Here is a 22,599-nt window from a genome sequence, read left to right on the forward strand (position 1 = left end):
GGAGTTCAGTTCAGTTCGGTCGCTCAGTCGTGTCTGACTTTTTGCGACCCCATGAATTGCAGCACACTAGGCATCCTTGTCCATCACCAACTCCCGGAGTTCAATAAAACTCACGTCCACCGAGTCAGTGATGCCATCCAGCCATCTTATCCTCTGTCGTCCCCTTCTCCTCCTGCCCCCAATCCCTCCCAGCATCAGAGTCTTTTCCAATGAGTCAACTCTTCGCATGAAGTGGCCAAAGTACTGGAGTTTCAGCTTCAGCATCAGTCCTTTCAAAGAACACCCAGGAATGATCTCCTTTAGAATGGACTGGTTGGATCTCCTTGCAGTCCAAGGGACTCTCAAGAGTCTTCTTCAACACCACAGTTCAAAAGCATCAATTCTTCGGTGCTCAGCTTTCTTCACAGTCCAACTCTCACATCCATACATGACCAATGGAAAAACCATAGCCTTGACTAGACGGACCTTTGTTGGCAAAGTACTGTCTCTGCTTTTGAATATGCTGTCTAGGTTGGTCATAGCTTTCCTTCTAAGGAGTAAGCATCTTTTAATTTCATGGCTGCAATTACCATCTGCAGTGATTTGGAGCACAAAAAAATAAAGTCTGACACTGTTTCCACTGTTTCCCTATCTATTTCCCATGAAGTGATGGGACCAGATTCCATGATCTTCATTTTCTGAATGTTGAGCTTTAAGCCAACTTTTTCACTCTCCTCCTTCACCTTCATTAAGAGGCTTTTTAGTTCCTCTTCACTTTCTGCCATAAGGGTAGTGTCATCTGCATATCTGAGGTTATTAATATTTCTCCCAGCAATCTTGATTCCAGCTTGTGCTTCATCCAGCCCAGCGTTTCTCATGATGTACTCTGCATATAAGTTAAATAAGCAGGTTGACAATATACAGCCTTGACGGACTCCTTTTCCTATTTAGAACCAGTCTGTTGTTCCATGTTCAGTTCTAACTGTTACTTCCTGACCTGCATACAGGTTTCTCAAGAGGCAGGTCAGGTGGTCTCATATTTCCATCTCTTTCAGAATTTTCCACAGTTTATTGTGATCCACACAGTCAAAGGCTTTGGCATAGTCAATAAAGCAGAAATAGATGTTTTTCTGGAACTCTCTTGCTTTTTCCATGATCCAGAGGATATTGGCAATTTGATCTCTGGTTCCTCTGCCTTACTAAAACGGGTTGAACATCTGGAATTTCACGGTTCACATATTGCTGAAGGCTGGCTTGGGGAATTTTGAGAATTACTTTACTAGCGTGTGAGATGAGTGCAACTGGGTGGTAGTTTGAGTATTCTTTGGCATTGCCTTTCTTTGGAATTGGAATGAAAACTGACCTTTTCCAGTCCTGTGGCCATTGTTGAGTTTTCCAAATTTGCTGGCATACTGAGTGCAGCACTTTCACAGCATCATCTTTCAGGATTTGAAATAGCTCAACTGGAATTCCATCACCTCCACTAGCTTTGTTTGTAGTGATGCTTTCTAAGGCCCACTTGACTTCACATTCCAGGATGTCTGGCTCTAGGTGAGTGATCACACCATTGTGATTATCTGGGTCGTGAAGTTCTTTTTTGTACAGTTCTTCTGTGTATTCTTGCTACCTCTTCTTAATATCTTCTGCTTCTGTTAGGTCCATACAATTTCTGTCCTTTATCGAGCCCATCTTTGCATGAAATGTTCCCTTGGTATCTCTAATTTTCTTGAAGAGATCTCTAGTTTTTCCCATTCTGTTCTTTTCCTCTATTTCTTTGCATTGATCACTGAGGAAGGCTTTCTTATCTCTCCTTGGTATTCTTTGGAACTCTGCATTCAGATGCTTATATCTTTCCTTTTCTCCTTTGCTTTTCACTTCTCCTCTTTTCACAGCTATTTGTAAGGCCTCCTCAGACAACCATTTTGCTTTTTTGCATTTCTTTTCCATGGGGATAGTCTTGATCCCTGTCTCCTGTACAGTGTCACGAACCTCTGTCTATTGTTCATCAGGCACTCTATCAGATCTAGTCCCTTAAATCTTTTTCTCACTTCTACTGTATAATCATAAGGGATTTGATTTAGGTCATACCTGAATGGTCTAGTGGTTTTCCCCACTTTCTTCAATTTAAGTCTGAATTTGGCAATAAGGAATTCATGATCTGAGCCACAGTCAGCTCCCAGTCTTGTTTTTGCTGACTGTATAGAGTTTCTCCATCTTTGGCTGCAAAGAATATAATCAATCTGATTTTGGTGTTGACCATCTGGTGATGTCCATGTGTAGAGTCTTCTCTCGTGTTGTTGGAAGAGAGTGTTTGTTATGACCAGTGCGTTCTCTTGACAAAACTCTATTAGCCTTTGCCCTGCTTCATTCCGTACTCCAAGGCCAAATTTGCCTGTTATTCCAGGTGTTTCTTCACTTCCTACTTTTGCATTCCAGTCCCCTATAATGAAAAGGACATCTTTTTGGGGTGTTAGTTCTAAAAGGTCTTGTAGGTCTTCATAGAACCGTTCAACTTCAGCTTCTTCAGCGTTATTGGTTGGGGCATAGGCTTGGATTACCATGATATTGAATGGTTTGCCTTGGAAATGAACAGAGATCATTCTGTCATTTTTGAGATTGCATCCAAGTATCACATTTCGGTCTCTTTTGTTGACCATGATGGCTACTCCATTTCTTCTAAGGGATTCCTGCCCACAGTAGTAGATATAATGGTCATCTGAGTTAAATTCACCCATTCCAGTCCATTTTAGTTCGCTGATTCCTAGAATGTTGACATTCACTCTTGTCATCTCTTGTTTGACCACTTCCAATTTGCCTTGATTCATGGACCTGACATTCCAGGTTCCTATGCAATATTGCTCTTTATAGCATTGAACCTTGCTTCTATCACCAGTCACATCCACAACTGGGTATTGTTTTTGCTTTGGCTCCATCCCTTCATTCTTTTGGAGTTATTTCTCCATTGATCTCCAGTAGCATATTGAGCACCTACTGACCCAGGGAATCCCGTTTCAGTATCCTATCATTTTGCCTTTTCATACTGTTCATGGGATTCTCAAGGCAAGAATACTGAAGTGGTTTGCCATTCCCTTCTCCAGTGAATGACTCTGTCAGACCTCTCCACCATGACCCGCCTGTCCTGGGTGGCCCCACACAGCATGGTTTAGTTTCATTGAGTTAGACAAGGCTGTGGTCTGTGTGATCAGATTGGCTAGTTTTCTGTGATTATGGTTTCAGTGTGTCTGCCCTCTGATGTCCTCTCGCAACACCTACTCTCTTACTTGGGTTTCTCTTACCTTGGACGTGGGGTATCTCTTCATGGCTGCTCCAGTAAAATGCAGCTGCTCCTTACCTTTGATGAGGGGTATCTCCTCATGGCTGCCCCTCCTGACCTCAGACATGGAGTAGCTCCTCTCGGTCCTCCTGCTCCTGTAAATTTCATTCAAGAACATTTCTTTTGCATCCACAACCTGGATGTTTGGTACAAGAGGCTTAGTTTTTGGCCATTCTTGACCTTCTTCATGGCTTCCTCACTGAGCTTGATCATTCTAACTTGTGACTTAAAGTGAGAGATGTGTGACTATCCTTTCACTTGGACACTTAGAGGTCAGTATAGGGTTACTAATTGACTTAATTTCAATATCTTTCTGTCTCAGAAACTAGGGAGACTCAAGGAGAGGGAGAGAGAAAGGGAATGGAGCAATCAGAAGACACGCATTTGCTGAGATAATTTTGCTGTCCTATATTGATGTGGTTCATGGCATCTCAAAACAAACTTCAAGGGTAACATCAAAGGTCACTGATCACAGATTATCATAACAAATATAATAATAATGAAAAAGTTTGAAATATTTCAGATTACCAAAATGTAACACAGAGACATGAACTGAGCAGATGCCATTGGAAAAATAACAACGATAGACTTCCTCTATGTGGAAGAAAGATATAGAATGTTTTGCTTGAGAAGTCCTAGCAAAAGCTCCATCATGTTTCGCTGTTTTTCAATATGTCATAAGTTCATCCCTTGACCACTGTGGCTAATTAGAGCTGTCTGCTGAAGTCAAACCTCCCGAGTCCTCAGGCAAGCTAGTAAAGTAGGGAGAACACAGCTTTCTACAGGAACTTTGGAATATTGTTTTAGAAGAAGAAAACTAAAGGAATGTTAGGAGACAAAAGCAAAGGATTTTACTAAATGTAATCCTAAAGAATTATTATCTGGTAAAGCTCTGATTCTATTGTAGCTAACTGCCATATACACCGCCCCAAAGGGCCAATGTACCTCACACAGGAATATTTCGAATGTATCTGAAGTTTTATGGTCACATCATGGCCAAGAACATGGGCATCCTGTGGTTTAAAAAGGGGCCATAGCACTAGGCTACATGTTCATCAGCATCTCTAAAGCCTCGGCATTGTGCCAGTGAAGGGGCTGATGATTTCAATCACTTTTCCCCAAGCTTTCTTCACGCTCATAACTTACACTTAGCTCACTTCTTTCCTTTCATATCTTCCATCACTTAGTTCCAGATTCTTACCATCTTTCTAATCTTCCCTCTCCTAAGCAGAGAATGAAATCTCAAAAGTGAAAAAAAGTCAAGTCCTAAATTTCTCATTTTCTTCCAACATGCTCACTGAAAAAGACAAATTCTTACATTAAAATTCATATGTCACATTTCTCCTCTTAGGACTTTAGTAGGTGCATGGTTTTTGCCTAGGGATAATCAGGTATAAGGGCTTCCCAGGTGGCACAAGTGGTAAGGAACCTGCCTGTCAATGTAGGAGACATAAGAGATGTGAGTTCAGTCCCTGGGTCAAGAAGATGCCCTGGAGGAGGGAATGACAACCCACTCCAGTATTCTCACCTGGAGAATCTCATGGACAGAGGAGCTTGGTGGGCTACAGTCCATAAGTTCACAAGGAGTCAGACAACTAAAACGATTTAGGATGAACGCATGTGATCAGGTATATTTATCTTCCCATTAAGTACCAATTTGACATATTCTCCTAAAGCAGGTTTTGTCCTGTGAACTCTTGAATAGTTTTAAGACTGGGTTATTTTGTTTTAATGAAAATTATGAAAAAAAGTTTTTAAGTGTAAATTTATGTGACTTTTAAAAAATTCCATAGTCAACGTCAGAAAAAAGTTAGATCAAGAATAAGTTGAGGAAGACTAAACAGAATTATTTGTTAATTCACTTCATGCCAGATGTCAGGCCCAGTATTACCAGCATACTGCTGTTAATTCAATAACTTCTTTCCTGGGTATAACTCAGTTTTGGGACTTATCTCTTTCAGTTAAACATTTCTTTAAAGTGTTTTTATCTCTAGCGGTTAAAATTTTGCTAAACTTGGCCAAACATGAAGGTCAGACATTGGCTTATTTTGGGGTCTCAGAGTTGTAGCGGATTTTTAAGAAGTTGGGAGTCCCCCATGAGCCATCATAGCTCATCTCTCTACCAGAATGTTGCTGTCAGAATCTTAGCCAAATTTTCTTCTACCTATTTTGCACATGTGACCCACTAGTCTAGAAGCTCATGACCACCAACTCTTGAGTATCTTTTGGTCATAGATCAGCAGATCAATGTTATTTTGAGTTAAAAAGAATATATAATTGTGTATTTATATTTACTTGATTTTCTCCAAGTTTCTATCATGATCTTAGAGTATAAGAAGAGATTATAATGTCTACAACATTCATTAACACTTGACTCATAATTTGTTTCCATTCAATGCCAAGACACCCAGGGTGAATACATCTAAATTGATATGTATATATATATATATATATATATATATATATATAATATCAATAAACATCAGGATTCAGAATCATGGGCTGGGCTAGTTACTTAAAAAATAGAAACTGTTGTTTTAGTGGGGGTTGCTTAAGCCCCACATTCTGAAATAGCTGACCTAAAGAATTGGAGAATGCATTGAAAAAGCATTTCATTTCTCCCTCAGAGGACCTACTACCTAGGGTCAGACAATTGGGCACTTCACATTCTGAAGTAGAGCAATGTGAAAGTTCTTTTTCAAAAACTAATAAACAAGAGAAAACAAACTTTATGTAGCCTTCAGTCAGTAAAAAGCTATAATGGCATAAGCTATAAATAAGCTATAAATGGCAACAGTTCTTTTGAATGATGGCCACATTAGTAAACTAAATTGAATTTGTGTTGAGTCATGACATAAGAAACCTTTTACAAGCCTTAGAAAAGCATTGGAAATAATCATTGTTGAGAAATATATCATGGTATGCACTTCACAAACACCACCTTTAATTAGCTGCTCTTATGTTTGAAGAGCAACTGACTTTACCTGTGACTACAGATCCAAGATCTAAATGTCTAGGTGTCTGTCTACACCCTAGAACATAATTTGCATTATGACTAAACGGGGCCACATATTGGCACTAGATTATATCCTGGTTTATTTTGTTTGCTCATCAGCATCTAACATATTATTTGGCACAAAGAAAATTCTTAATAAATATTTGCTGAGTTGCATCAGTAATCACCCCACATTGAAGTTTTTACTGTAGTACATTGTGATAGTTTATTTTTTTAACAAATGAAATAATGATTTTATTTATATATTCCACAATGTAAAAAAGTGTTTTGCTTTGTTTTTACAATATCTCATTTGATGATTCTTTTTGCTCATACTATTAATATTCATTATTCTACGTAAAAAAATTTTATTGAAGTATAGTTGATTTACAAGGTGTTAATTTCTGCTGCACAGCAAAGTGATTCAGTTATACATACATATATTCTTTCTTATATCTTCTTTTCCATTATGATTTATTATAGGATATTGAATATAGTGCTTTATTCTATACAGTAGGACTTAAAAAAAATTGATTCATTGAGGGTGGATCCCTGTCTTTCAATACAGAATTCCCGCAGTTAAGCGTTGGGCTTAGCTAGAAGAGTTCAATAAATATTTGTTCCACAGAAAAATGGAAGTTAAATTAATTATGATACCTTTGAAAAGGACTAGGTGAGAAATGCTTCAAATATGAGAGTTGAAGTCATTGAAACCAGAAGTCTATGGTAGATTTTCCCAAAGACAGACTACAAATTATGGAGACTCAAATTTATATATATTTGACTTCCTATCAGCATGGCTTATGAGCTCTACTCATAAACTCATAAACTTGTTATGCCTGACACTTTAAAATCAGAAATGCTTAATTCTTTACCAGCAACTATAAGTCATTCACTTCCACTGCTGATTGCACCGGAATATTTTCTACTTGGAGAATATTTTCTACAAACCAACTCCCTCACCCTCCCAGTAATATCTCCCAATACAATACACATTATTTGAGATTTCAGTACCAAGATAATATGTGTTACTATTTACATCCTGATTGTTTTCTCTTATGAGATCGAGCTGTCCTTTTGAGATTTTGCTTATTTTTCATCACCAAATATCTCTTGAGCCTATAAAATGTCCTTCCTTGTTTCCTGAGTGTGAATAAAGAGTCACAGCTTCTAATCCTTCACCTGTAAATCATCTGTTCAGGTCTTTGACAGTGTGGAGCTGATGCAGTGTGGTTTTGCTTGTCAATGTATTCCTCCTGATCTGAAACCACAAATGTTTTCTTCTGAAGACTCTCAGTGTCTCAAAGGTGGGCTTGTGATGTTCCATAGCCTTTGATGACACATACCATGGCACAGATGTGGGAGTGACAGGGTTTCTTTTATACATTACATGGTGTTGAGTTTTTCCATGAACAGAGTTATATGTAGGGAGACAGAGGAGATAATTGAAGTAAAAGTATTTACATTTATGAAATGCTTTCAAATATATCAATATTATGTAATGATGGGAATATACAGTTACAAATTTTCTAAAGTAAATGCTCTAAGAAAAAGAAGGGGAGGGGTATATTTTCCTTTACTGTCAACAGGGAAATTTTTAGTGTTTATTTGTCCCTGCAATGTCAGAGCATTTATCACTTTCTGATTTATACTGTTCTCATTTTCAACATACGTTATCGATACAGCCAGTGCCCTTTCCATAGCCCCTCATGCCCAGTATGGTCTCCGTATACACAGTGTTGCTAACTGAACACCTCTGACTCTTCTTCTGAGGGCTTTCAGCTCCAGAGAAAGGCGAGTTGACAACTAGAGAATTAATGCCCCCAGAGCAGCCTACAACCAACGATGGATGGGAAGTTGAGGAATGGATACTCCAGTCTCTCTGTCCGTTGGCACAAATACCTCTGAAGTTGTTGTCTCTTTGCTTGCCAGTGGAATATGACATTCTCAAAAGTGAATTTCTTGATAATGCACTTCTTTTGGCTCCTTTCACTTCTCTGTTTTGCTCCCCAAACCTCAGGGATGTTTCCTGGGATGCCTCCTGAGAGAAATGCTTGTGTTTAAATCCTTGCCTCATCATTCTGATGGAACTCGGAGTCCATTCATACTGCAGTGAACTGAGAGCAGAGATTCTAATCACCTATCATTCATCTCACAGCATAGTTCCAACAGACTTGCACAGACCTGACATTCAATACTGGGTGAATGGCTTTCTGAGTTTGCTCTAGTGATGCATTTTGCTATGAACACAGATTGGTTTGTAATATTAAACAGTTCCCGACAATCTTCAAGGCATGCTACTAAGAATGAGGTAATAATTATCATGTATTGAATATCTATAGTGGTTGGTAGATTCTGAGGTAGACATTTAGAAAGTGCATCTTATTTTATCTTCATAAATTAAGAACTAGTTAAAATGGACAGGTTTCTGTGGTTAGATTGCCAGGTTTCAGGGTCCATTGCAATTCTGGAAACCTCAGAAAAAGAACTTTCCTATCTATGCCTCTTTCATCTCCTATAAAATGGGATGAAATTTCCTACCTTTTCAGTAGTCACCCTAAAGCTGAGTTTCCCTGCTGAGTTTATGATTAATCTCTCTATCCCAAATTTTATTCCTTTTCTTGCCCTGCACCTGTTCCTTCAAGATTGAAGAAAATAGGTCATTATAACTGAGCAGGACTCTATAGGGCCTTCCTAGGACAGACCCCTCAATATCCTCTGCCTGCCTTTTGTCTGTAGAAAAATTTTATCCTTCTAGGCTTTCCCTAAGTTCCAAAGAGAAAATTTAATGAGAGAAATGAAAAAAATGCAAAAGCAAAGGAAAACAATCAAGCAAGACAAAACAATAATCATTTAGCTATTAAGCAAAGCCAAGACATTGAGTTCCTCCTCAAATGCTATAGATAACATTCTGAGTCATATCCTTGAGCTGTGTTTCAGATACTGAAACCCAGCTATTGAAATTTAACTGCATACTAACCACAGGCATATACATAGACCTCAGACAACTTGGAACCAGGTTGAAGATGTTGACTCCTAATGACCTCATTACCAAGCAAACAGAAGAGCGTCCACAAGATGATCAGGCACCCTGTGATCCTTTCTCTCACCCCTTCTTAAAAAACCCTTCCCTGAGATCTACTGGGGGAGTTCAGATCTTCTGAGCATCACCTGCCTGTATTCCTTGCTTGGCACCCTGCAGTGAATGCTTACTTTCCTTCATCATTACCTGGCATCAGTAGATTGGCTTTTTATTTAAAGCCTCACTGCATGAGGGTGAGTAGAACAGGTTTGGTTAGATAATAGAATGAATGAATTTGATATTATCGATACAAAGTTACAGTAAATAAAATGATTTTTTATTTTTGCATTATTGATAATTTTTTTTTCTCAAAAGATTCCTGTTATCTCTCTCATTTCTTCATTAAGTATCTATGGAATATATAATATACTCCAGATATCATGGTGAGTATTGGGAATTGATAGGGCCTACATGGGTGCTCATTGTTAAAATGGCTCATTATGTTGACCTCGCAAACAAAGGATAAAGTCACAGTGACCCTTGAGATTGACCAAATTGCCCAATAGACATTCTGTTTCCCTGCTGGTGCCTAACTTCTCAAGGCTGTGAGACCACTGGATTCCAAATCTCTGGCTATGTGAGTGCAGGACTCAGCTACAGGCTAAAAATTAACCATCATCCTTTCAGAGAATTTTTCATTGGCAGGGAGGGTGTAAGAAAGACCCCGTCAGAAAGAGAGGACATCGGTTCTCCTTAACGTCCAGTCATCCTCTCATTTCCCTTTAATAAATTTCCCTTTTCTTTGCCTAACTGCCTGGCTCACTCTCTTTTCTCCACACTCGCCTTACAGGAATATAGCAGGGAACGAGGGAAACACAGCTCTTGTTTTCATGGAATAGATTTTACAGTTTTGTAAGGATGACAAACACCCAATTTGTACAACTAAAGATAGTATCATAAACTGTGAAAATGAATGATTATATCAATATTTACCAGGGAGGCATAAGATTGTTTGAGAGGTCTGGAAAGCTTGCCTCAGGAAGTGACTTGAAGAATAAGTAGAAATTAGGCAGTTAAAGAATTGGGGGCTGGCTGGGGAGGGGTAAGCATTCTAGGGAGAGGAAGCAGCTTATGGGGATTCTCCCAAGTGGCAAAACTCTGTACATTTAAGGAACTGAAAGAAGCCCAGTGGAGCTGGATCTTAGTATTTTTAAATTCTCAACATCCTAGAAAAACCTTGCTTTCACTTTTTCAGTAATTTAGTTTCCTTGTACCATTTTGTAAATTTTTTCAATATCAGAGAGCCCTCTTACTCACCTTGAGGTATCCAAGACTTAAAAAAAAAAACTAAAGCTTAATAAAATAAAGTTAGTTCTTACTGACTCAGAAGTAATTTTTCAAAAGTTCTTGGATTTAAATATTCTTTTGTCAGCTCAACTTTAATTTCAGAGGTTTTAGGAAAAGAATAATTATATGCTAATTCTGATCTCAAAATGTCACTGAGAATTATTAACCAGAAAAGAAAGGAATATTGTATTTAAATATTTTCTACCAGAATAAAATTTTTTTAAGAAGGTCTTACTATTTTGGATTTTGAGCATTATCTGAGCATGCCTCTGTTCATATTATTTAATGTTTCTAAATATTTAAATAAAAGTCCCAGGAAATTCTGGTGTTAACAACTTTATGTATGATAAAATTCACACTATTTTCATTTGTGTGAAATAAAATATTTACTAATTTATAATGTAAATATTTATAAAATAATACAATTAGCATAATAACAATAGTTTGATGTGTGAATTAAAAACATTACCTGCCACGTGTGCATGCTGAGTCGCTTCAGTCCTGTCGACTCTTTGCAGCCTCATGGACTGTAGGCTGCCAGGCGCCTCTGTCCATGGGATTCTCCAGGCAAGAATACTGCCATGCCCTCCTCCAGGAGATATTCCTGACCCAGGGATGGAATCCATATCTCTTATGTCTCCTGCATCATCAGGTGAGTTCTTCACTACTAGCGTCACCTGGGGTATCTGCCATATCAGTAAACAAAGGATGTTGCAGTCATCAAGTCATCACATTAGAGCTATCCCCAAAGGGCAAGCCCTGAGAAGACTCAGAATGAGTAAGCATAGGATACTGGCCCCAGATAGGTGGGTGTACATCAAAGGAATGATTTCAGTGAGCCCAGAATCTTGCATCTTCCCATATACAAAGAACTAAGTTCCTTGAGATATCTGGCTTTCTTTAATTAACAGTTTTCTTTTAATATTCTGTACCTGGTCTTTATTGCAAAAACTCCTGTAAATCCTGCCTTTCCCGCTTCCTCTTTGGAACAGTCCCTCAAAGTTTTCCGAGATACTGTGTTGCAGGCTTAAATCCTCATTTTTGTCACCAAATAAAACATAATTCTTAAATTTTAGATTTTGATTTTTTTTCTCAGTAAACAGATATTACCCATGAATAGGAAGGATGAGTTTAAAGTCTTCTTGTTTTTAATTTATAATTTCATGCTAACCTTTTTATCAGTTAAATGAGAGAATCCATATTTTAGCACATAGTAGCATTAATTTTTCTGTTGCTGCTATCTAGCTATGTATCTTCTCTATGTTTCTCTCCAAGTACTTTCCTATTTACCTACGAGAACCTTAACAGCTTCTGAAAAGCAAACAAGTTTTTTTTTTTTTTTGATTGATAGCAAATCACAAAGTAAGGTTGACCCTATAATATAATGGACATGAAATCTTTCTCCATAAGCAAAGCTCAGCATCAATAATGACAAAATAGAGATCATTGGACACCTTGTATCTGAGTAATTCAAGTCCAAAATTACTCTAGATATTTCTTTCTCTTCCTTGCTGTTATTTCTAAAAAAAAATCAACCAATCCTATCATTATGAACACTTTAAAGACAGAACAAAAGTTGCAACTTTTGTTGCAATGTGGTGGAATCTAGTCACAAAACACATCTCAGAGGACATGAAAGAGAGTGGAGTACAGTTTATTTCTCCAGTGGGTCCAAGGCACATCAGTTCCCAGCAAAGACCCTGATGTTTCTGAGAGGCCCAGTTTTATACCCCCCACTACATGACTGGTTACATGTTAGCAACCTCTTTGTTGTATAATACTGAGTTTTACAACAAGTAGGTGCTAGGAGAGCAAACAATTAATGTTAAAGCGGGGAGGAGGGGGTCGGTAATGATTATACATCAAGGGGGGATGTCTCCATGGTTAATTTAACAGAGGCAGCCTGACCTCAACTACAATCTCCATTTGTCATCTGTAGGGAGGTAAGTCTCCAGGAAACCTGGTTTTCACTAGCAACGGTTTCCTCACTCTTGGGCAGGACTCTGTGTGAACCCATAGACAGCAGCCCACAAGGCTCCCCCGTCCCTGGGGTTCTCCAGGCAAGAACACTGGAGTGGGTTGCCATTTCCTTCTCCAATGTGTGAAAGTGAAAAGTGAAAGGGAAGTCGCTCAGTCGTGTCCAACTCTTCGTGACCCCATGGACTGCAGTCTACCAGGCTCCGCTGTCCATGGGATTTTCCAGGCAAGAGTACTGGAGTGGGGTGCCATTGCCTTCTCCAAGACAGGCTTCATGCAGCTCCTAATGAAAACCACAGACAACTGCCTTCATTACTGGTGTTCAGAAAGGGTTTTCTTCAGTCTGTGAAAGATCTTCCTTCTCTTTATGTGTTCTCAGATAGACTTCCACTGTAAAATTTATTCTCTTTCTTTAGGAGACACACCTCCATATATTCAGTGGGTTTGGTTTTGGGAAACAACAGCAAAGAAGGAGATTCTTTGCTTTCAGTGCTGCTACAATATATCCTTGATGCATAGATAGATAGTACAAATTAATATTGTTTAAATGAATGAAAATGTAGCAGAATGTACAAGAACAAACGAATACTTTCAAATTCTACCTGAAACATGGTAACAAAAGAAGCAGTAGTTAAGTGAATGCTTTGATAATTGTTTTGATCATATTTAATGATACAAGATAATTAAAATACATAGAGGAATTAAAACAGTATTATATTTTACATATCTCTGTCTATCTACTTATCTATTTTCTATCTATCATCAACCTGTCCAGGCTTTAAAGATCTCTGAGGAGTTTTTTAAGTGGAATTAGCCTTTTGAGACCAAATTTTAGCTGTAGCTTCTATCATCTGAACAATGGATTTAAGATCCCCAGAGTAGTGACCTCAATTATTTCTCCAAAGAAGTATATCCCTTATGCTGACAAGATAGTGAGCATAAGTACTTCAGTCTTCTTTTTTCTCCTATTTTGATTTATCTGGCCCTTGAAGTTTCCCGAAAGAGCTTTCTGATGCTCCAGAAGATTGCCAGAACCCAAACAAGAAGAGTTGTCTTTCAAAGCCCCAAAGTTGTTCCAGAGCAGTACTCCTTGTACCTGGACATTTACAAAGGCTTTCATAAAAACAGCTATTTCAGCCACTCTCTGACCTTTCTCTTTTGCAAATACTAACATTTTACTGCCATCTCCATCTTCTTACATCCTGCTTTTATAAGAACACACAGTAATTTGGGCGAGAGCCTGTCTCAACGCACATACAGTCAAAGTCGATCTCTCCATTTCAATAGCTCTCCTAAAATAGTAATTACTGCAGACAGAACAACGGTTCCTGAAATGTCCATGTCCTGATCTCTGGAACCTGTGGATATGTTGCCTTACACAGTGAAGTGAAATTAAATGTCCTGATCAGATGACCTTAAAATAGAGATATTATCCTGAATGATCCATTGTATCTAAATACAATCATGAAGATACTTATAACTGGAAGAAGGATGCAGAAGAAGAGTATCAGAGAGCCATGTACTTCCATGAGCATGGTTGGAGATGCAATGCTGTTGAGTGTGAAGATGGAAGAAAGTAGCCAGAACCAAGGAATGTGGGTGAAAAAGACAAGGAAACAGACCCATTCTAAGAGCCTCCAGAAAGAAATGCATCCTTACCAGCACCTTGATTTTGGCCTGGAGAGACCCATGGCTGATTTCTAAATGAAGGAATTAAATGATTATTCACTATGAAATGATTATTATAGTAAGTTTAGTGAACATTGACCATCTCATATAAGTAAAACATTAAAGATATAGAAGAAAAATATTTTTGACTTGTAATGAGAACTCTTAGGATTTACTATCTTAACAATTTTAATATATAACATGTGACAGTGTTAATCATATTTATCATGTTGTACATTATATCCCTAGTATTTATTCATCTTATAACTGGAAGTTTGAGCCTTTTGACTGCCTTCATCCAGTTTCCCCTCCCTCACCACCCACCTGGAATAACCACAGATCTGATCTCTTTTTCTATGAGTTTGTTTGTTTTTGAAGTATAATTGACCTATGACTCGTTGTTGATTCCTGGTATACAACATAGTGATTCAATATTTCTTTACACTCTAAATTGATCACCAAGATAAGTTTAATTGTCATTTCCCCAGTGGTTTTTGAGAAAGCTTTCTCATATTTTTCAGCTTCCCTTTCTGTTAGATGTGTTTGTGTGGCTGTCTTCTGGTCAGTGAAGTGTGAGCTGGCACGGTGTATACCTGATGCAGTCCAGGCCCTTTGAAATCTCCTGTTCTCCATCCACCAGTTTAAAACAGGGGAATCCAGGGGCTTGGATAGAAAGACCCTGGGCCTCTGCTGTATGCATCTGTCATCCTAAACTGGACTATAATTTGAGAAATAGAGTAGCAGTGTAGCCTGATAATAGCTAAGTCACTGTAAATTTTGGTGTTGTGGGTTACAATAAATAGCCTGCCCTAACTGGTAGAGGTCCTCCTTTTGTCTCTGAAGATAAGCTACCTAAATCTATCAGATTCATTTTTGCTCTATGATACTATACATTTTAGGCTTTGGAATACCTCATGGGTATACTCTGTTGGGGACTGAAGAAATGGCATTGAATCTGGGACCAGGATAGAACATGAGGAGGCCTGGATGTATAAGCCTCTCTCTTTATTCTGCATATTGAACATGTAGGTGATGCGCATGTATGCTGATCTTTATGGTAGATTGAAAAGATTATCAGTTGCTAAAAATGGTGGACTGCAAGTTCTTTCATCTGTGACCATGTGACTGTTCTGCAGAGTTAAGTTGGGAGGTTTGGGGAGGGTAGAAGTGAGGGAAGGAGCTTTCAGGGAAGGTAGAGAGCAGTTTGAAAGATTAAGTGTTGAGAAGAAGACCGTTCATGGTTTTTCAATTAAAGATGACCAAAGTTCACCAAGGCTCTGGGATGCTCAAGTCCACCCTAGGGCATTCTATCAATATGAAAGTAAAGATGGAGGCCAATGGCAGCAAGGCCACTGAACTTGACTGGGGATATCTAGAGGACAAATAATAAAAATGTCAGTGAGGTTACCAGGTAATGGGTTAGAGGTGAAAATTGTGAACCTGGCGTTGAACATATCTAAGGAGACGGAAATTGGTCATATTTTATAGATTAAACTGAAGAAGCAGATAACATTCAACCAAGAAAACAATAAAAAGTGGAGTGATATAGAGGAAGGGAAACTGGTTTGTCTCCTTATTCAACAGTGGAGTGACCCTAGACAAGACACATCTCATCTGAGTCTCTGATTTCTTGTCTTTAGAGATGGGGATTTTATTGCCAGACTTGCTACAGAGACCTATTGGGGGCAATCAAATTAAATATGTATGGGGACACATTTGGTAATATGTAAAATTCATTTCAAAGTAATTATTGTGTCTAGAACTCTTATGACTCCAGATTAGCTAAGTAAACCAAGACATGAGTTGGCAGTCAGTGGGAAAGACTCCAGGGTAGAGTACAGAAAATAGACTTTGAGATGTACACATGTGTTGTAAGTAATAATTATATTATTTTTAAAAGGGTTTTTTGATCATCTCTCTGGTACTGACTTGGAATAACACTATGGCAAGACATGTGCAGGTGGAATAGATTTTTTACATGCACAGTTTCTAGAAAAGGGAGGCATCCCATGTAGGGAGCCATGGGAAAAACTCCAAGAGAGAGAGCTCAACTAAACAGGTGGGGTGCTGAGGGGGTTGCTGTAGGCAAGTGCCGTTATTGGAAGTCACAGTGGAGTAGGCCAGCGAAAGTGTAAGGGTGTGTTTGAATGGCAGGAGGTCACAGTGGGGGAGGGCAAGAAAGAGAACTTGGGGCAAAGACCAGCATTATCACACTGGTGTATCTGGCCACCCAGACAGGATGCTTACAGTCAGTTTGGTGGATGTGAGCACATCAAGAAACAGGACGTTTAAAAAATTTATAATACAACGTACCTGTTCCAATTGGATTGCCAACTTTATCAAAGTTCCTACATCTCAGTACTTCCGTGGTGGTTCAGTGGCTAAGACTCTGCTCCCAGCTCCCAGTGCAGGGGGCCCAGGTTCCAGAAACTGTATTCCACATGCTACAACTAAGACCTGGTACAGTCAGGTAAATAAATATTTAAAAAACTAGAAGCTCCTTTGTCTCAGTGGCGAGTTAGAATACCCAGTGAAACAGCAAAGCAGGTAAGGGGATATTTTTCATTCCAACTAGGATTTCGCCCTAATGGAAGTTGACCGTCAGACTGAGCGTGGACGGAGGCTGCTTTCTTTTCCCATGTGTCTTATCAGCTGCTTACCAGAAACTATTGTTTACCCAACCACTGGTCTCATATGGCTCAGAGAATAATTCAGGTTAAAAAAATAAGTATAACCTTATGATGAAAAGCATTGACTCTGTGGCCAGACTGAGTGGGTTCAAATCCTAGCTCCTCCATTTACTAGGTGTGTATTATAGGTGAAGTTATTTAATTGCTCTGTTTATTCGTGAATAAAATGTGCATTATTTCACATTTCAGTTCACAGGACTATTGTCAGGATGAAAAGAGTTAATATATGTCAAGTGAAGAGTAGTGGCATATACAAGGTAGTTAATGAATATGAGCTACCATACTTTTATAGTTATTGTTATTACCAAGGAAAGAATTCTAACATGGGTCCAAAGACCTGAATTCTTGCCTATATTTGTCAGTGAAAGTGACAGAAACAAAATCAGGCTAAATTAAACAAAATGTAGAAGTCATTTACTGGCTTATTTTAAGAGTAAGTCTGATTTTGTGCAGTTAGATGCTACATTCGGTGCTTCTCTGGTGGCTCAGATGGTAAAGAATCTGCCTGCAATGCAGGAGACAGTTTTGATCCCTGGGTCAGGAAGATCGCCTGGAAAAAGGAATGGCTACTCACTCCAGTGTTCTTACCTGGAAAATTCCATGGTCAGGGGCTACCATGGGGTCACAAAAGAGTCAGACACCACTGAGTGACTAACACTTTCACTTTCAGATGCTATAATACGTTCATGAATTTAAATGATGACCTCAGATATCTCCTTGCGTGTTCTCCTTTAATTGGGATTAGTTGTTAGGTAGACATTTTCTCCATGACATGTGGTGACCTTTGGTAGGTCTATGTTTCCAGCTAAGCAACCAGCAGAGAATGAGATCACCTTTTGCTTTATGAATCCAGCAGGAGTTAAAAAACACACTATGAACCTGTGAGTGGTTTAGTCACTTTAATACTACCTGATCTAGAGAGGGAGAGTGGTGGTTGCCCACACAAAATCAGGGTACTATTTTAAGATAAGATTTTAAGATAACTAATGCTGAGCAGGCAAAAATACAGGAGACGGCTTGCTGTAGACCCACCTCTGAAATTTACTAGCAATACAACCTTGAACTTGTGACCCAAGCTTTCTGAGTTTTAGTTCTTCAACTATATAATGGGATTAATGCCAGCTCTATCTAATTCACTATGTCAATAAGAGGGTTAAATAAAAGACTGTGAGAGCCCTTTGCAAACAGCTCTATCTGAGCATAGGGAAGCAATATTATCTTTATTATCTTCTGCTTGACTTTTCTGGGGTTTAAAGCATCTGTCACCTCCACTATCTTCTGTTTATTTAAACTGATGTGCTGGAAAAAAAAATTCCTTCTTGAATCTATTCAGAAAAATACTAAAAGCCAAATACAAGGCAGCCTGGACTTCTATAGATTCTATTAATCACATCAGCCCAACTCAGCACACTGTCATTTATCATTACTCTTTGTTGATTACACGTCAGCCAGTCTTCAGTCCACTTCAAGGGAGCCCTACCAGTCCTAATTCATTCTAATTAGTGAGACTCTGCATCTCTGTGACAGAACAGGAGACATTTTGCTCAAGAACATTTTTCCCACAGTGTAGTAACTGCATTCCTTCGTTTTGTCTAGTCTGTTAATTGCACTTAAAATGGAACTTAAGTTTACATGTTGCAATGTGCTTTATCACTCAAAGTACACTCTCAGGGAAAACTGATATAATCTTTTTTTCTTTTTTCTTTAAAAAGTATTTCATTTAATTTTTTTTTTTTGTTGTTAGAAATGGAAATGATGAGTATCTATAGTTCTCAAGACTGCCCTCCTTGACATGGAAAGGATGTATTAATATTACAATACAAGCACCAGTAGCCCCTTTGGACCATCTCATCTTACTGTAAGCGTAATTGTAGATGAATAGTGCTTTTCATGGAGAAGGCAATGGCACCCCACTCCAGTACTCTTGCCTGGAGAATCCCATGGATGGAGGAGCCTGGTAGGCTGCAGTCCATGGGATTGCTGCCAGTCAGACATGACTGAACGACTTCACTTTCACTTTTCACTTTCATGCATTGGAGAAGGAAAAGGCAACCCAGTCCAGTGTTCTTGCCTGGAGAATCCCAGGGACGGTGGAGCCTGGTGGGCTGCCATCTATGGGGTTACACAGAGTCGGACACGACTGAAGCGACTTAGCAGCAGCAGCAGCAGCAGTGCTTTTCATGAAAAAAAAAAATGATTTTGTAAACTGAAATTGATTCACTCACTGAATCCTCATCTAAGAATCCTTGTGGGGTAGGTTTTATAGTACCCTTTATACAGATTAGGAAAATGAGGCCTGAGAACAAATGCATTTAGCATTACACAGTTTGGAAGTGGTAGTAGCAAGACTCAGACACATCTGTTAATGGCAGATGTCCACGGCCACACCCTGCATCCCAAATGGGAAGGGCTGGAGGGCAAGCTGTGCTGTCTGCAGGGAGGCCGCCTCTAACTGGCGTTTCCACTCACGGCAGGTGGCTGTGCCCAACTGGTATACATGCAGGTTTCAGTGACAAGGGCAGGAAAGGGAATCTGTCGTGCTCTGGGAGCTCTGAATCAAGGCATGGTGAGTCAGGTAGGTCACTCTGACTCTTGCGAAACCTGGAATGGGTGGCTCTTAATTCTAAAAATATTCTCAGCAATTTTAAGGAGGTACAATTAACATCATCTACGATATTTAATAACGCTACTTGATAACTCTTGTCATATTTAGACACATAGGAACCCATCACCAAAATCAAGATTATGAAGATATTCTTCACCCCTTTCCTTTGTCTTTCTGTCCCTTGAGAATCCCTTCTACTCTCCCCTCCCACATCACTCCCCCTACCTCCAGGCAACAACTGATCCACTTTCTATTACTGTAGATTAGTTTTCAGTCTTCAGAATTTTAGTAAATGAAGTCTTATTTTTCCTTCTGGTTTCTTTCACTCAGCATAATAATTTCGAGGTACATCTGGGTTGTGGCATGTATCTATACTTCATTTCCTTCTATTGATGAGTAGCATTTTGATGTATGAATATATCACAGTATCCATTTACCTTTTTGTTTAATGTTATTAAGTATAGTTGATTTACAATGTTGTGTTAATTTCTGCTGTACAGCAGAGTGATTCAGTTATACATATATATACATATATATATGTATATATGTATATATTATTTTTTCATGGAAATCCCTGGTGGGCTATATATAGTCCATGGGATTGCAAACAGTCAGACATGACTGAGCGACTAACACACCACACATTCTTTTATATAGTCTTTTCTATTATGATTTATTACAGGATAATGAATATAATCCAGTGTGTTGTACAGTAGGATCTTTATTATTTCATTTTTTTGGCTTACTTTAGGTTTTGTTTGCTTTCTTTTTCTGGTTGCTTCAGGAAGAGGCTGAGGTCATTGATTTGAGACTTTCTTTCTTCTACAAGTGTTTAGTGCTAAAAATTTCCGTTTAAGTCCTGCTTTAATTGGAGAAGGCAATGGCACCCCACTCCAGTACTCTTGCCTGGAAAATCCCATGGATGGAGGAGCCTGGTAGGCTGCAGTCCATGGGGTCACTATGAGTTGGACACAACTGAGCGATTTCACTTTCACTTTTCACTTTCATGCATTGGAGAAGGAAATGGCAACCAGCTCCAGTGTTCTTGCCTTGAGAACCCCAGGGATGGGGGAGCCTGGTGGGCTGCCTTTTATGGGGTCACACAGAGTCGGACATGACTGAAGCGACTTAGCAGCAGCAGCAGCAGCCTGCTTTAATGGGATTCCACAAATTTTGATACATTGTGTGTTTATTTTCATCCACTTCAAGATACTTTTAAACTATCATTTTATTTATTTTTGACTCATGGGCTATTCAAAAGTGTGTCATTTAGTTTCAAAGTATTTGGTGATTATCCAGAGACCTTTATGGTTTTGAAAGAATTTAATATTTATGTGGTTCCTTTTTCTCATTCATTTTATCAGAGAGTTTAAGATTTATTTTTTTTTACTTGAGTTATTTGAAGCACTATTATTTAGTGCTGTTATGTGGTTTGCCAACCATCCAAATTTTGTTTTGATTACTGTCAGTATACTCCTGTTTCTAGAAAACTAACATCCTGCTCAAGACACCTATATATAGGGCCATTATATCTTGGTTCCCCTAAACCATTGAGAATCACAGATTTCCATCCAGAAAGTGAAACACCCATGTGAAGAATCTGTGACAAGACATTTCAGCAACTCGAAGTGCTATGAGGATTTCTCCAGAAAATCCCCAAAGACCATTAAAAGGGAGTCAGTTTTGAACATGAAACATTCAGAGAAACAAGGTAATCCTGATATTATCACCTTAAAATCTGAATATGGTTTTATTCTCCTAGGCCAGACCCTGGAGGAATCAGATATCTCGGCTAGTAGTGTGAAAGTAGAGGGTTTGATGGCAGGAGAGAGAATTAGAAGCTGTCGCGGAGCCCTGTGTCTCTTCAGGTGCCACCATCAGGGAAGACTTGTGGGGAGAGGAAGCTTGAACTTCATAGCTTGAAATTTACTACCTGAAGGTGGAAATATAACTTATTAAAAAGTCTATTCGGGTGACTAAATATGGCTAGAGGAACTTTTATTACCTGAGAGTGATAAAAAATATTGCACGTATATTTTCATTATCATGAGCAAACACCAAGAGTGGAATTGTGGCACCATATGGGAAATAAATATTTAACATTTTAAGAAACTGCTAAGCCATTTCCCAAAGTTGTTATAACCATGTTACCTTTTCTCCAGTGGTGTGTGAATGTCTCTTTTGTTCTAGAATTCCTCTGATACTTGATATGGTCAGGTTTTTTTTTTTTTTTTAACTTTACAATATTGTATTGGTTTTGCCATATATCAAAATGAATCCACCACAGGTATACATGTGCTCCCTATCCTGAACCCTCCTCCCTCCTTCCTCCTCATACCATCCCTCTGGGTCGTCCCAGTGCACCAGCCCCAAGCATCCAGTATCGTGCATCGAACCTGGACTGGTGACTCGTTTCATATATGATACCATACATGTTTCAATGCTATTCTCCCAAGGAATGCTTAAACTAAAACCACAAAGAGATGCCACTATACACATATTCAAATGACTAACATTTGAAAACTGACCATATGATGATGTTAGTCATTTGAATATGTGTATAGTGGCATCTCTTTGTGGTTTTAGTTTAAGCATTCCTTGACTGAACTGAACAAAAATGATGTTGAGCATCATTTCATGTGCTTATTTGTCACTCATATATTGTCTTTGGTTAAGTGTCTATTTAAATCTTTTCCCGATTTTTAATTTGATTGCTTTCTTATTGTTGAGTTTTGATATTTAAAAATATATGTTTGTTATATCAGTCCATAATATATATGATTTGCAAATATTTTTTTTCAATAAGAGTAGAGTTTCAAATTCATTCTTTTTGAATTGTGTTTAATTTTGTATGTAAGAAATCTTCACCTAACCCTAAGATACAGAAGATATGTGCATACAAGGTTTTATCTATGAATGTTCACAGCAGCTTTGTTTATAATAGAGAAAAACTGAAAACAACACAAATGTCCATCAACATGT

The 22,599-nt window shown here is 38.6% G+C and overlaps 1 long non-coding RNA gene across 2 annotated transcripts in view; it reads left to right on the plus strand.

Annotated features, from left to right (window-relative positions):
• LOC138988304 (uncharacterized) overlaps positions 1–22,599 on the plus strand; it is a 41,050-nt gene that overhangs the window by 1,069 nt on the left and 17,382 nt on the right. The window lies entirely within an intron of this gene.

This window comes from Bos mutus, chromosome 6 (assembly GCF_027580195.1).
Source record: "Bos mutus isolate GX-2022 chromosome 6, NWIPB_WYAK_1.1, whole genome shotgun sequence".
Taxonomy (NCBI): domain Eukaryota; kingdom Metazoa; phylum Chordata; class Mammalia; order Artiodactyla; family Bovidae; genus Bos; species Bos mutus.